General features: G+C 35.7%; 1 protein-coding gene across 1 annotated transcript in view; it reads right to left on the bottom strand.

Annotated features, from left to right (window-relative positions):
- GALNTL6 (polypeptide N-acetylgalactosaminyltransferase like 6) overlaps positions 1-14,657 on the bottom strand; it is a gene marked incomplete at both ends in the record, with an annotated part of 1,173,146 nt that overhangs the window by 91,166 nt on the left and 1,067,323 nt on the right. The window lies entirely within an intron of this gene.

Here is a 14,657-nt window from a genome sequence, read left to right as displayed (position 1 = left end):
TTCAATTTAAGAAAAAGTTTAGAGAGAGTTAGATACCAAAATGGTTAGTTTATATTTCACTTGACTACACTACAGTGTTTAGATATTTGGTCAAACATTGTTCTGGATGTTTCTATGGAGGTATTTTTTTCTTTGGATGAGATTAACATGTGAATTGGACTTTGAATAAAAATTACATCCTCTGTATTGTGGGTGAGCCCCAACCAATCAGTTGAAGGCCTTACTGGAACAAAGACTGACTCCCTCCCAGCAAGAAGTAATTCTGCCAGCCAATTGCTGGTGGATGTGAACAGCAGCTCTTCCCTGGGTCTTCAGTCTGCTGGTCTTTCCTGCAGATTTTGGACTTACCAAGCCTCCTCAATCACGTGAACCAGTACCTTAATACAAATCTCTCTCTCTCTTAATATGTACATATTCCACTGGTTGTTTCTCTGGAGAGCCCTGACTAATACAGATATACAGCTTGTTTTAAAGTATAATATTGAAAGACAGAAAGAAAGATATTTATGTCTTAATTTACATTTGCTTCCAACTTCTTTCAATAAGACGAATGACACCCCAAATGAGACCAGTAAATAAATAGTGATTAGGGTGATAGAAATCCAAGGGGAAGGCAATTTGATTACTAAAACAATATTAGTTGCTCTAAATAACTTCAGGACTACTCATGGTATTAATTTCAACTTAATGGGAAACTTATTGATCTTTTGAATCAAGACATCAGAAGTCTGTGTAGGTGATTGAAGCTGATGGGGGCAGTGAATGTTCTAAACAATAATACCAACATCTGGAAAGATCTTGAGAGACTGGAGCTGTATTAGATTAAACATAAAAACGGTAAACATAAGGTCTTTGTGTCTAAAAATATTAACTCTTCCAGAACAGGGTGGGGTGGAAAAAGACTATGTAGCATAAAACACACATGACCAGCATAATATGGAGTGTTTGAGGAGTAAGGGTCTGAATCTATCGGTCTGAAGTCTTATGCCAATTCCTGGGTAAATACTTTATATTCCCTTCTAAAAAGAATGACCAAAGTGAGAAAGGGATGCAAATTGTGTTTTAGAAGAAGTAACAAAAAGAACTAGAGATATGAAGTCTTGAGAAGATTTAGAGAAACGCTTTTTAAATATTTGAAGATCCTAGTATTTGGAAGAGATGTTCTGTAGAAACTCAAGGAGATGGGATTAATAGGATAGAGCTATAAAAAGACAGATTTCAACTCAGTGGAAGAACTTTCTAACAGAATGATTAAAGATAAAATGGGCTTCCTGCATCACTAGTTGTGCTAAAATCTGTAGTAGATGACACTTTGGAGACAAGTATAAAACTTTGAGTGGATAGTTGACCTAGCTGATATTTGAAGGTAATTATACCAATAAGATTTAGCATTTATGAGGGTATACTATGTCCTTTTTCATTTAATGCTCACAATTTAATGACAGACTTTACTATTTCCCCCAATTATGTAGGTTGGGAAGTCATAGTCCAGAGGCTGTGTAACTTGTCCAAAGCCATATAACTGACCACCTGCAGAATGGAGATTTGAATCCTAGTAGTCTAACTTCAGTGCCCATATGTTTAATCAATATACTATCTATAGTCAGCAAGCTTTGTCTGTAAATGTCAGAGTAAATACCTTGGGCTTTTCAGGTCATTTGGTCTCTCTTGCAAAAGCAACTGTAGCACAGCTAGCTATATTTCAATAGAATAGGGAAAATGGCTACCATTCTGTAAGTTAAAAAGTCCTTTCAAATGCTGAAATTCAGTGATTCTAAGATAATATATGTGGGACATTGTATTATTCAAAACTGGACACCATAATATCTCCCATTGCACATACTCCTTCTACAACGTAACCTTGGTACCTGTCTTGTATTGATTTGATATGATTTAAGATCCACTGTTTATGACTTAAGTGAAGTTGTTTTTTTGCTTCTATACTATGGACATCACCAAACACTTCTTTGTTTTGTTCAGTCTCCCAATAACAACGTCCATTTCAGTAGAAGCATGCATATCCCAACACGCTAGATAGATATGTTTAGGTGACAGTGTGACAACATGGTTCTTTAGGAAAGTGCAGCTGTTGTGGCATTTATCAAATTCCTTATCTGTTTTGAAGGATGTGGCTTACATTTTTAAAAGACATTTCCTGGTAGGATCATTTGATAATTTCTTAAAAAACAAACCAAAACTGTGGCATTGTCATGCTTAAGAATCTAATTCTTGGAGAAATGTTTTAAAATTACAAATACTGTGTCTTCCTTTGACAACATAAATATTTTAAAGCAATATTATTTTACTCATGAATGAGCACAGAGCATTTTTTTTCATAATGTAGTTCAAATTGACTGAATAATTGAATGCTTGCCTTATTATTATTTTTTAAAGATTTTATTTATTTATTTGACAGACAGAGATCACAAGTAGGCAGAGAGGCAGTCAGAGAGAGAGGAGGAAGCAGGCTCCCTGCTGAACAGAGAGCCTGATGCGGGGCTGGATCCCAGGACCCTGGGATCATGACCTGAGCCGAAGGCAGATGCTTAACCCACTGAGCTACCCATGCACCCCACGAATGCTTGCCTTATTTTTTAAAGTCACTTTTCAATATTAGCTACAAACTGGAACTTAGACATAGAGAATGTTAAGTGAAATGGAATCATACAATTATACCAGTCATATGGAATATGAAATTAGTTTCAGTAAGAAATTGATTGTCAGAGGATAGTTAGGGGAATATTATTATCAGGTGTAAGATGAAATATAGTATACTATAGGGAAACAGTGATCTAAATTCTCAAAAGATTTTTATTAGTTTATTTACTCCAAAACCTGCTCTCTCTCTGATCTTATTTCCTACTCTTCTTTCCATCCCCCTCTCTGCTCAAGCCATTTTGGCTTCCTTTCTGTTCCTCCAACATGCCAGATACCTTCCCACCTTAGGGCCTTTGTACTGGCTGTTTCCTCTGTCTGAAATTGTCTTCCAGATCTGTGCATGGATTTCAAGTCTTAGTTCCAAATTCTCTTGCCCCAAACACCCTCCCAGTCTGCGCTCTGAATCCTCATCACTCTTTGCACCTTCTATCCTCAAAGCACTTATTACCTCCTCACTCAGGAGATACCTCACAGACTTACTATGCTATTACTTGTCTGTCTCTCTCCCCAACGAGGAAAAAGGTCTTTGTGTCTTTTATTGAGTGATGTATCCTAAGCATCTCAGATAATGCCTGACACAGAGTTGGTGCTCTGTAAATATTTATTGAATAAATAAACTATTGGTTTATTGATATAAAGTGAGGTTACTTCCAGACAACTGAGTTATTTAATGATAACCTACCATGTAGCTGCCATTAAAAATAAAAGCTGTGATCTCTAGTATAAACAAATACAAATTCAAGATAATAAGCTATCTTAAGTTTGTTTTCATTTATATCTGGATTATAATAACATAAAGAAATGGTTAATGTTAAAATATAACACATTATCTATAAGTAATTATATTTCTGGGACTAGAAAATAACTTTCTAATTGTATGGTATTCCTTGAGTGTGCTAAATTTGAAAAAATTCTTAAGATTAGATAATTGAAAAAGAAAAGATTAGATAATTGACCACTTTACCATCTATCTAGAAATTAAGGTAGCTAAAAAGCTTTGGTGCATAGGCATTGAAAAGAGCTATGTCTATCATCAAACTATTTTTATGGGCCAGATGCGATAAAAATTGCACCTTTGGTTTGACTTAACCTGAGAGAGATACACCCATACACAACATTGCTTTGTTTTATTCTTAGAAACTTGGGTGCTGGGGTTGTTCTTTGAGATCAGGAAAAAAAAGAGCAACTTATTTTGACCTTTTTTGACCTCCATTTTCTATTTGCTGATCAGAATATAAGAAAAGCAGAAACTGGAAAATGTATCTACAGTCTTGAATGAGGACATGATAGTTTCTAGTCTCAAGGGAAAAGCTCTCGTTTCTTGTTTCTTGAACCATCTGCTTAGGATTTTTTTCAAAGTAAGAAATGCTCTATTATGTCAGTATAAAAAAAGATTGTACCCAAACTGTCTTGCACTTAATGAGCTTTTAAGTGGCCTGGGAAGGGATAGCAGGGCTTCAGGGGGACCTTGTTCAGATCATTGTTTTGAAGGTGCGGTGTTCATATTTTGCAGTAACACTTAGCAGTCTTAAAAGCAGTGATTAGGGTGGGGACTGGAGCAAAAAAAAAATGAGATATATCACTTATTGTCTTATTCAAAATATTAAGTCTTGGGGAAGAAAGAACAAATTTGAACATCTTCAAAGTGCTTTTTAGGAAAAATATTATGGCTAAGGACATAATCCCTCATTTCCCTTAATTCATTATTTTATAGCTTAGAAGGTACATGAGAGGCAAATTTTTTTTTTTAAGATTTTATTGATTGATTGATTGATTTGAGAGAAAGAGAGAGAAAGAGAGAGTGTGGGCACATGTACCTGAGCATGGGGGCGGGAGGGGCAGAGGGAGAAGGAGAGAGAATCCTAAGAAGACTCCCTGCTGATCCTGGAGACTGACCTGGTGTTTGATCTCATGACCCTTAGATCATGACCTGAGCTGAAACCAAGGGTCGGATGTTTAACTGACTGAGCCATCCAGGTGCCCCAAAGTGTTTGCTTTTTATCATTATTTCCATATGTCTCCAGATTTTGAGTCTATTGATTAAATTTTCTGGAATCATCATCTGCTAAAAATAAATACAAGTTCTTTAAAAACTTAAAAATTGGCTTTCTATCTTAGAACAACTTTTTTGGGAGACTGTCCAAACATGTGCTTCTCCTTTGTCCTTCCATTGGGCTGTCAATCGTACAAGCTTCCTAATGGTAGGGACAGAAACATGACTCAGGCCTTGCTAACGGAATTTCTTCCTTGAGGTTTCATTAGATTGGAACTACTACTCTGATAATGAAGCAGAAAATGAGAGCCCGAGAGCTTCCAGAGGCCACGTCTGAGAGGTGGAAGGAGAGTCTCTTGGAGGGAATGAAGCCAACAGAGAGACAAACGGGAGATATTCAAAGAAATCGTTCTAGCAGTATTTGGGGCCTTATTTCCAGGCCTCTCAGAGGCTCACCCATTTTCTTGACTTTTTTTCCTTTTCTTTTCTTTTTGATTTTTTTTTTTTGAGAACCATTAATTATTTATTGTACTGAATAGAAGTCTCTTGAGGGAAATTTTGTAGAAAAAGGAACACTGTATCTTAGAAATCTGCTAATCCAACTGACTCACTAAAGTTAAATTTAAGATTGGTTATAACTTTATATATATATGTGTGTGTATATGTATATAGATACACACACACACACACATATATATATATATATATATATATATATAGTTTCAAGTTTTTATTTAAATGTTTGTTAGTTAACATATAGTGTAGTATTGGTTGTGGTAGAATTTGCTAATTTATCACATATATAACACCCAATGCTCATCACTACAAGTACCCTCCTTAATACCCATCACCCACTTAACCCATCCCCTTCCCAATTCTCCATCAGCAACCCTCAGTTTGTTCTCTATATTTAAGAGTCTCTTATAGTTTGCCTCCCTCTCTTTGTCTCCCCATCCCTATGTTCATTTGTTTTGTTTCTTAAATTCCACATATGAGTGAAATCATATGGTATTTGCCTTTCTCTGACTGACTTGTTTTACTTAGCACAATACACTTTAGCTCTGTCCACATTGTTGCAAATGGCAAGAGTTCATTCTTTTTGATGGCTGAGTAATATTCCATTGTATGTGTGTGTATCCATACACACACATACATATACATACATATACGTATGTATGTATACCACCCCCCACAATACATCTTCCTTATCCATTCATCAGTTAGTGGATGTTGTTTGAGCTCTTTCTATAATTTGGTTTTTGTTGATAATGCTGTTATAATCATTCTGGTATATGTGCCCCTTTGGTCACTATGTTTGTATCCTTTGTATAAATACCTAGTAGTGCAAATGCTGGGTCATACGATTGTTTTATTTTTAACTTTTTGAGGACCCTCCAAACTGTTTTCCAGAGTGTCTAGACCAGTTTGCATTCCCACCAACAGTGTAAGAGTGTTCTCCTTTCTGTGCATCCTTGCCCACATCTGTTTTCTGTCTTGTTAATTTTAGCCATTCTGACTAGTGTGAGGAGGTATTTCATTGTGGTTTTCATTTGTACTTCCCTGATGATGAGCGATGCTGAGCGTCTTTTCATGTGTCTCTTAGCTATCTATATGTCTTCTTTGGAAAAATGTCTAGTCATGTCTTCTGCCTATTTCTTACCTGGATTTCTTTGTCTTTTTCAGTTTGCTTTCAGGAGTGTCATCTCCAATTTTTCCTTTCCTCTAAGTTAGGCTGAATTGGGTTTCTGTCTTCTAGTAAGGTAAAGAATCAGAAAACAAAACAAAACAAAACAAACAAAACAAAACAAAACCCCTGTCTGAACAGTGGGAGTTTGAGTGTCTAGAAGTGCCAAGGGTATAATTTGAAACAAGCACAGTAGTCAAAAGCTACTCAGATGAATTGTCATTACAATAGAAACTTTGGAAAAGTGAAGGTTCTTCTAAGCTTCAGCTGATAGGCAATTAAATTTTTTTTTTTAGCAATATTCAATATGAAGAAATTTCATCAAAAATAAAAAATGTGAGCACTCCTCAAGTCCCATAGTGGCATTTGCATGTTATTTTTATCTTGGGGAGAAAGTGATATGCTTTTATCGTATGGAACAGTGGAAAGAACACATATGTAGGCTTTTGAACTGAGCAGGTTACTCCCTCTTTCTCATTGTCTCATTGCCATCTTCTTGGGGTCGTGGGTCTACTTTATAAGACGGTTGCAAGGACTGAGTTAAGTAATACACACAGCACCCTTAAATGGCCCAAAATAGGTGCTCAAGAACGGTGGTCACATGATATATAGTCTACCTAGTGGTGAACCTTAATTCTTTTGGTATATTGGGTCTCTGTGGGGTGGTGGTTGTGTTTACCCGTGTTGACCTCTATGAGAGGGTCAGGGCATATGACAACTTGCAAGTCTGTGAACATGCGTGTGTGAGAGAGGTAGAGATTGTATTCTTAATTGTCACTCTCACAGTTTGGAAAAGAGGAGGCAAGTTGTGGATCAATTTATGTTGGCCTTATGTGTTGTAGGTTGTTGACCCTGATGTGGAGTATATAAATCAAATGCTTATACCTCCACAGTTAACCTGTATATATACTCTGAGGCTCTCTATGCTATTGTCATTGGGATTTGGGGTGAAGGGCTTGAGAATTGTAAGGAATGATTTTTTCGCTCACCTTCTAGGCGAATGTCTTAATAGCTGGGGGGAGGCTTACTTGCTTTATGCATTTACCTGCCAGAATCATTAGAATGATTAGATTATATTTCCTTTTTCTTGTTAGGGAAAAATGGCAACCAGAAAAATACAAAAACTGGAAAAAAATGTCAATATTAGAGAACGATTTCAACAGAAAGTCAAATTGACCTTAACACCGGTACTGAATGCTGTGTAAATTGTTATATTTTGCTCACTTTACAACTGTCTATAAAAGCTAAAATAAAATTAAACAGGGAATTAGGAAAATGCCATCAGACATAAAGGAAGTAACAACTGGGAGGAATTCAGACTTGCCGCTAGGCTTATATCTAATGGACATAAAATTTAACTTGAAAATGCTCTGTTACACCTGAGGTACTTTTTGTCGGGTAATTGAAATGAATCTCAGACTGGGTTGTGAGACATTTAACAGCTGTTTCTGTTTATCTTTGAGTTTCTGAATGAGCTTAGAGTCATTTTAATATTTTCTTTGGAAGATCCATTCTGGGCATGTTGAATTAAAATGGTTATTTTTATGTCACCTAGGCTAAATATTGTAGGGAAAAAACCCCACAGGAACAACTTCAGACATTTTTTTGTGTATCTGAAGGTATAGTGTGCCGTAAAAAGGCTTCTGTCACATTTTAGATACAAACTGCAACTATACTTCGAGGTACTTTGCAGGCTCAAAAGTAAGAAGAGACCTCTAATATACTGTCTCATAAAAGCAATGAGAAGGTATATAAAATATTTTAGAATCATCCTTGGCATAAAAAGGATTTCTAATGAGCACATTTTATAAGGCTGAATTTATTTCTAACAAAACCATTTGTACAAAGCATCATCGCAATAGTTTGTATAGAGATGGCTTAAGGGAAAAGGAGTACATTTCTAAAATGAGATTGAGTTGTACCTTCTAGGGGGGGCAAATAAACTATTTTAGGAGTATAAATTAAACACCCTTGGAGTTTTTTCGTATTTTCAGACAACTGTGGAGAAAGTAAGAAATGCTTATTAATTAAAAGTATAGAGGGTGCCTGGGTGGCTCAGTGGGTTAAAGCCTCTGCCTTCAGCTCAGGTCATGATCCCAGGGTCCTCGGATAGAGTCCCACATCGGGCTCTCTGCTCAGCAGCGAGCCTGCTTCCCTTCCTCTCTCTCTGCCTGCCTCTCTGCCTACCTGTGATCTTTGTCAAATTAAATAAAATCTTAAAAAAAAAAAAGTATAGATTCTTTGCTGGTGTACTAGATATTAGTGCTGGGAACCAAGGTTATGGAGATTAGCAAGCATGGGGACTGGGGGAGAGTGGCCTGGGTTGCGGGGGGATCCTCTTTGGGATGCCGATATGTTATTATTTTGTAATTTTTCCCATGAATCTATGAGTCATGTAATATATGGAATATTTGCTGCAAGCAGTGGTGTGGTGGCAGCTGGATAAGAGATACTGAAGCCTGGAGGAGAGACGGTGAGAGGGGAATGAAGCTCCCTGGGTCCAGATGCATGGAAGGGAGGCCAACGGTGAGAACACCTTGAGTGAATTGCAGATTCTCTTTGCTCAAGGGTTTTCTAGTGGACCCAAGTCTCTGCTTTAGTTTAGAAATTTTGGGCTGTCTGTATTTGGGATTTGTCTCTAGAGTTTCTATTTAAGCTATCCTGATGTCTATGTAAATGCATATTAACATATTAATGCAGATTTGGATGTATTTTAAAGATTGTCCTGACCATCCAATCTATGTTCACCAAGATACCACCAAAGCTCTGACCACCGAATCTAAACCCTCTCCACTAAGAGGATAGCAAAGCCAGGGGCCTGTAAAAGCCCAAAGAGACCATCTATGGGTATCTAGTCAGATATCAGGTTTAATATGGTAGACCACGGGGCACCTGTAAACAGTGCAACCTATCCCCCCACCCCCTCCACCTTGGCATACAGATGTAAATATTTTTAAAACATTATGCCAGTCAAATACAACCATCTCTGTTCTGGGACTCTGTAATATTGGTTGGCTTATTTCCTTTTAGCACTTCCAAATGTCAGAAATTATCTTGTTTATTTATTCTCTTATTTATTTATAATCCATCTCTCCTCACACTACAACCCACGAGAGAGAAAACTTGTTGTTCCTGTTGATTATTATATTCTCAGGGTCTGACACGTAGTAGGCTTTCAATAAATATTTGCTGGATATGTGAATATGTCTATGAATGTTGTCTGCATATGAAACTACGTATTGTAATTTTATTTTTAAATTTTATTTATTTTTTTTTAAAGATTTTATTAATTTTTTTGAGAAAGAGAGACAGAGCAAGTGAGCACAAGCAGGGGGAGCAGCAGGCAGAGGGAGAGGGAGAAGCAGGCTTCTAACTGAGGAGGGGAACCTGATTCGGGGCTCGATCTAACGACTCTGGGATCATGACCTGAGTAGAGGGCAGATGCTTAATGGAATGAGCCACCCAGGCACCCCTATATATTGTTATTATTATTTTTTTTAATTTACTTATTTATTTGACAGAGAGAGATAGACCACAAGTAGGCAGAGAGGCAGGCAGAGAGAGAGAGGGAAGCAGGCTCCCTGCTGAGTAGAGAGCCCCATGTGGGGCTCAATCCCAGGACCCCGAGATCATGACCCGAGCCGAAGGCAGAGGCTTAACCCACTGAGCCACCCAGGTGCCCCTATATTGTTATTTTGTAAGTACTTAAATATATACTATATTGCACATATAAAATTATATATATTTGTATATTATAAATTATATATAAAAGTATATATATATATATAATTAATTTTTGTACATATTTTCTGTACCTTGCTCTTTTCACTTAGCAATAGGTTTGGATACTATTCTCTAATAGTAAAAATAAAACTATTGCATTCTTTTTAAAGGCAATATGATAATCCATGTTGTAACTAGGTTATAATTAACTTAATCAGTCTCTTATTGATACATATTCTAGTTTTCCATTTCCATCAAAACAAGATTGAGATAAATATCCTTGGGCATAAGTCATTTCTTACAGGCGGGAGTCTTGTTGTGGGTTATGTTACTAGAAATGAAATTGAGCCAACACAGATGCACAATGAAAATTTTGTAGAATATTTTCTCATTGCTCCCTATAGAGGGCATGTGATGTTTTGCTACTGTAATTGGCCATGTTTGAGAGTGTGTCTTTTCCTACACCACATCATCATTTAGATCGTTGCCAATCTAATAGGTGTTATCAGAGTTTTAGATTGTTGCCAATCTAATAGGTGAAAACATATCATTATAGTTTTAATTTGTATTTTTCTTATTGTAATTGAAGATGAGTAGCTTTTGATATTTAGGAGTCATTTATATGTCTTTTCTGTGAGCTGCCCCAATCTTTTTTCTATTTTGCTTTCCAAAACTATTTAATCTTCCTGATTTGTAGTTGGTCTTTATGTATTAAAGCGCGTTAGTCGCAAATAACTTTACTCAGATTAGCATTTCACTTTTGTGTGTTTCTTCCATACAGAATTTTTATGTGGATGAGTTAATCTTTCCTTTCATTGCTTCCAGTGGATTTTTAATTTATTTTTTTAAAGTCATACTTAGGAGGCTTTTCCCCATTCTAGTTCTTACAGGATTTTTGTAGTTCTTATATATTTTCATTTTTAATGTTTAAAATGGTTTATCTTCTTGGGATCTATTTTTTAATAGGAAGTGTAATATATGTTATATATAATATATATATCCAACTTTATTTTTCTCCAAAGGAGTAGTTGTCCTATACTATTTACTAAGAAATCAACTATCTTCCTCTTGAAGTGTTAAGTTTAGCTTATACTAAATTCCCATATTTATCTGGATTTATTTAAATTCTGTGCCAAAGATATCTCTGTCTATTCATTCAAATTTTATTTTGTATTTTATTATCAGATATGATTAACTCTCCATCACTGTTTTCCCAGAACTTTTATTATTATATTTATCTTTTTTTGCCTTGTGAAGTAAAAGCATTGAGTCTAGCCACCCCTCCCCCCAATAAAATTCATGCTACCACTTTTACTAGCATGCTTGGGGAGGATTATCTTCTTTATAACTTTTCATGTATTCAAGCCTTGTGTGTCCCTCAGCAGCATTATAATCTTTCTTCATGAGGTCTAGGATATTTCTTAAGCTTACTCCTAGCTGTTTTTCCCCCTACTATCCCCCTACTATCGTAAATAGTGTCTTCCTTTGGGGTTGCTGTTTCTATATGTAAATGCTATTGTTTTCTCTATATTTACACACACACACACACACACACACACCACATAAACATTTCACCCAGGCAAATTAATAAATTTCTTTTTGTTTGCAGTAGTTTTCTAGTTGATTTCCCTTGAGTTGTTTAGGTAGGTAAAGGGTGATATTATCAGCAATTAATGAAAAATTCCACTCCTCCCTTCCAATTTTTATGTCTTATATTATTTTTTTGTCTAATGGAATTGCCTACTATCTCCAGAATACTATTAAGTGACATTAAATAGTAATTTAATTCCTACAGGCTTCTCTTTAAGCTAGCTGATGGTTTTTGAGTTGAGATATAGCCATTATACAAATATGTATTTATATTTAATCTTGCCAAGTATTAAGTATTTTGTTCAAAGGTGGATTGCAAAGTTTGTCAAATGCCTCTGTATTACCTATGGAGATGATTATAACCTTTACAAGTTACTCTTAAGGTGAACTATGTTAGTACATGTCCCAATACTGAAACATATCCATTAAAGCTGCACTTATTTTGGTGTATTAACCTTTGATTAGCTATTTTATTGTGTGATCTTTTATTATTATTTTTTAATGTTAGAATTTACAAGTCAAATATATGTATTTTTCTATCATTTTTTGCTATCTTGGTCAGAATTTACTATCAGTATTATGCATCAATATTATATATTAGTTTTATAGCCAATGGAAATTTATTTCTAATGGCCAGTTTTTAAAAAAATGATGTCTAATTAATCTGTCTAAATCATTAATTTTTCTTATGTTTATTCATCTTTCAACTTTATTTCCTTGGGTTTATTTCATTTTTCATTTGCAAACTGGATTTGGATGATTAAATTTGCTTATTTTTATTCTTTCTTTTTATGTTGATACAAGAACTTAAGAAACTAATTTTTCTCCTGATCACTGCTTTAGCTGTATCTCCTAGGTTTTCAATTACAGTATTCTAATTTGAACATTTTTCCTAAAAACTACTGCAGACAAAAATGAAGATGAGCTCCTTCACCTTCCATATATTTCTGTCCATCAGTTTTTACCTTTGTTGATTTTAATTTCATTTTATTCCTTTTTTCTCAACTCTGTCCTCCACGTCCATCTATGTTTTCAGCATATTCCCTCTCCTTTGTGTTGGTTTCAGTATGACCTTCGTTTTGGTGATGGTTTTCTTTTTCTTTTTCATTTTATCCTGACTGCTGCTACTTTTTTTTTTTTTCAAAGATTTTATTTATTTACTTGACAGACAGAGATCACAAGTAGGCAGAGAGGCAGGCAGAGAGGGAGGGAAGCAGGCTCCCCGACGAGCAGAGAGCCGGATGCGGGGCTCGATTCCAGCACCCTGAGACCATGACCCGAGCTCAAGGCAGAGGCTTAACCCACTGAGCCACCCGGGCGCCCCCTACTTTTTCTTTTTATCTCTTTCTCTTACCTTTTGATATTTTGCTTAATCTCACAAAGTTCAGCATTTAATATTGTTTTGCAAAATCAATGACATCATTAACATTTAAAAAAATTTTATAACAGTGTATAGCAACATTATTTTGATGATCTTTTTTCATTCTTCCTGGTCCTTTCTTCTTTTTTTCTTATAATATTTTCATGTGCTATTTTTTTTTTTAAGATTTTATTTATTTATTTGGCAGAGAGAGAGAAAGCACAAACAGGGGAAGTGGCCGGGAAAGGCTTCCTGTTGAGAATGTGAGGATCGACCCTGGCATTACCTGAGCCAAAGCCAGCAGCTTAACTGACTGAGCCACCCAGGCACCCCTGTGCCATTTCTTTAAAAATTATTATTCATCTTTGACTAGGAAGAACATTTATTTATTTATTTTTACTATGTTATATTAGTCACCATAGAGCACATCATTAGTTTTTGGTGTAGGGCTCCATGATTCATTATTTGCATATAACACCCAGTGTTATATATATGCAATACTTGTCCGCCTTAGTATTCAGCACTGGGCTAACCCATCTCTGTATCCCCCTCCCTTCTAAAACTCTCAGTTCGGAAGAAGTCTTACCATTTAGAGCAGGTGTTCACTTCATGACACAAAATTTGTGTGTGGGAGAACTAGGTTAGCCTCTATTTGTCCATATCCGGCAGAAACTGGCTGCTGCAAGGCTGTTCATCCTATCAGGGATCTTCCCTCCATTCTGCCTCAGTAACAGCCTGTTTCCTGCAAATAGGGCTTGTCTATCGAACACCTCTTTTAGATCTGTCCCCTGCCTCCCATTTGCAGCTTCTCTTCGATGCCAAATTCCACCGAGGGAAGCCCTGGCCACCAGCAACCACACCTCTTGCCATTGTTTCTATCATGTGTTATAGGTGTCCCCTGTGAGGTTGTGCCAATTACTTTGGGAAATTGAGATCTGCTGCTTTCAAGTGAAATTTGTAGCTTTTGGTCATTCCATCTTCCCATTCTCTTGTTTTATCGTCAGATAGAACACTTTTACTGCTTATGATAATCTTCTTCATACACTGTGGTGAGGGGTAAGATATCTGATAATTTGTCAAGGATAAAGTCAGTATTTTGTTTCTGCTTCTTGTTCTCCTTTTTTGAGTGATCTTGAAGAAAATATCTTTCTTTTTTATTTTAAAGCTATAAATCTATTGTAGTCATGGAACATTCAATTGTTGAAGTACACATTTACTTACTTTTTTTTTTTTTTTTGATAGGTATACACCATGTAGGGAAACTTTAAAATTTAGCTAATTTTGTAGGGCTATTAATTTTGATTTTTTAAACACAAATAAATAAAATTCATGTTTATTTGAGAAGCTCTGTAATGAGGTTAAGCTCTTGAATATATGGTTTCCTGGGCTGAAACAATTTTAAATTAATTGCTGTTATCTTGTTTGAGTAAAGAACTGAATGTTTCATATTCAATGATTAATCCCTATTGTGTATATTCAATTCTTATTGAATAACCATTGCATTTTGACTATAGTAAAAAATTAAATTTTATATTAGATCGTAATAAGAGTTGTCAGGCCTCATATTTAATCAAAATCAGATAGGAAGAAACTGCATTAACTTTTTCAAGTGGTTTCAGAGAGTGGCAGTAGCCACTTTTTTTTTTTTA

Source organism: Martes martes, assembly GCF_963455335.1.
Source record: "Martes martes genome assembly, chromosome: 2".
Lineage (NCBI taxonomy): Eukaryota > Metazoa > Chordata > Mammalia > Carnivora > Mustelidae > Martes > Martes martes.
This window is presented reverse-complemented; position numbering and strand designations above follow the sequence as displayed.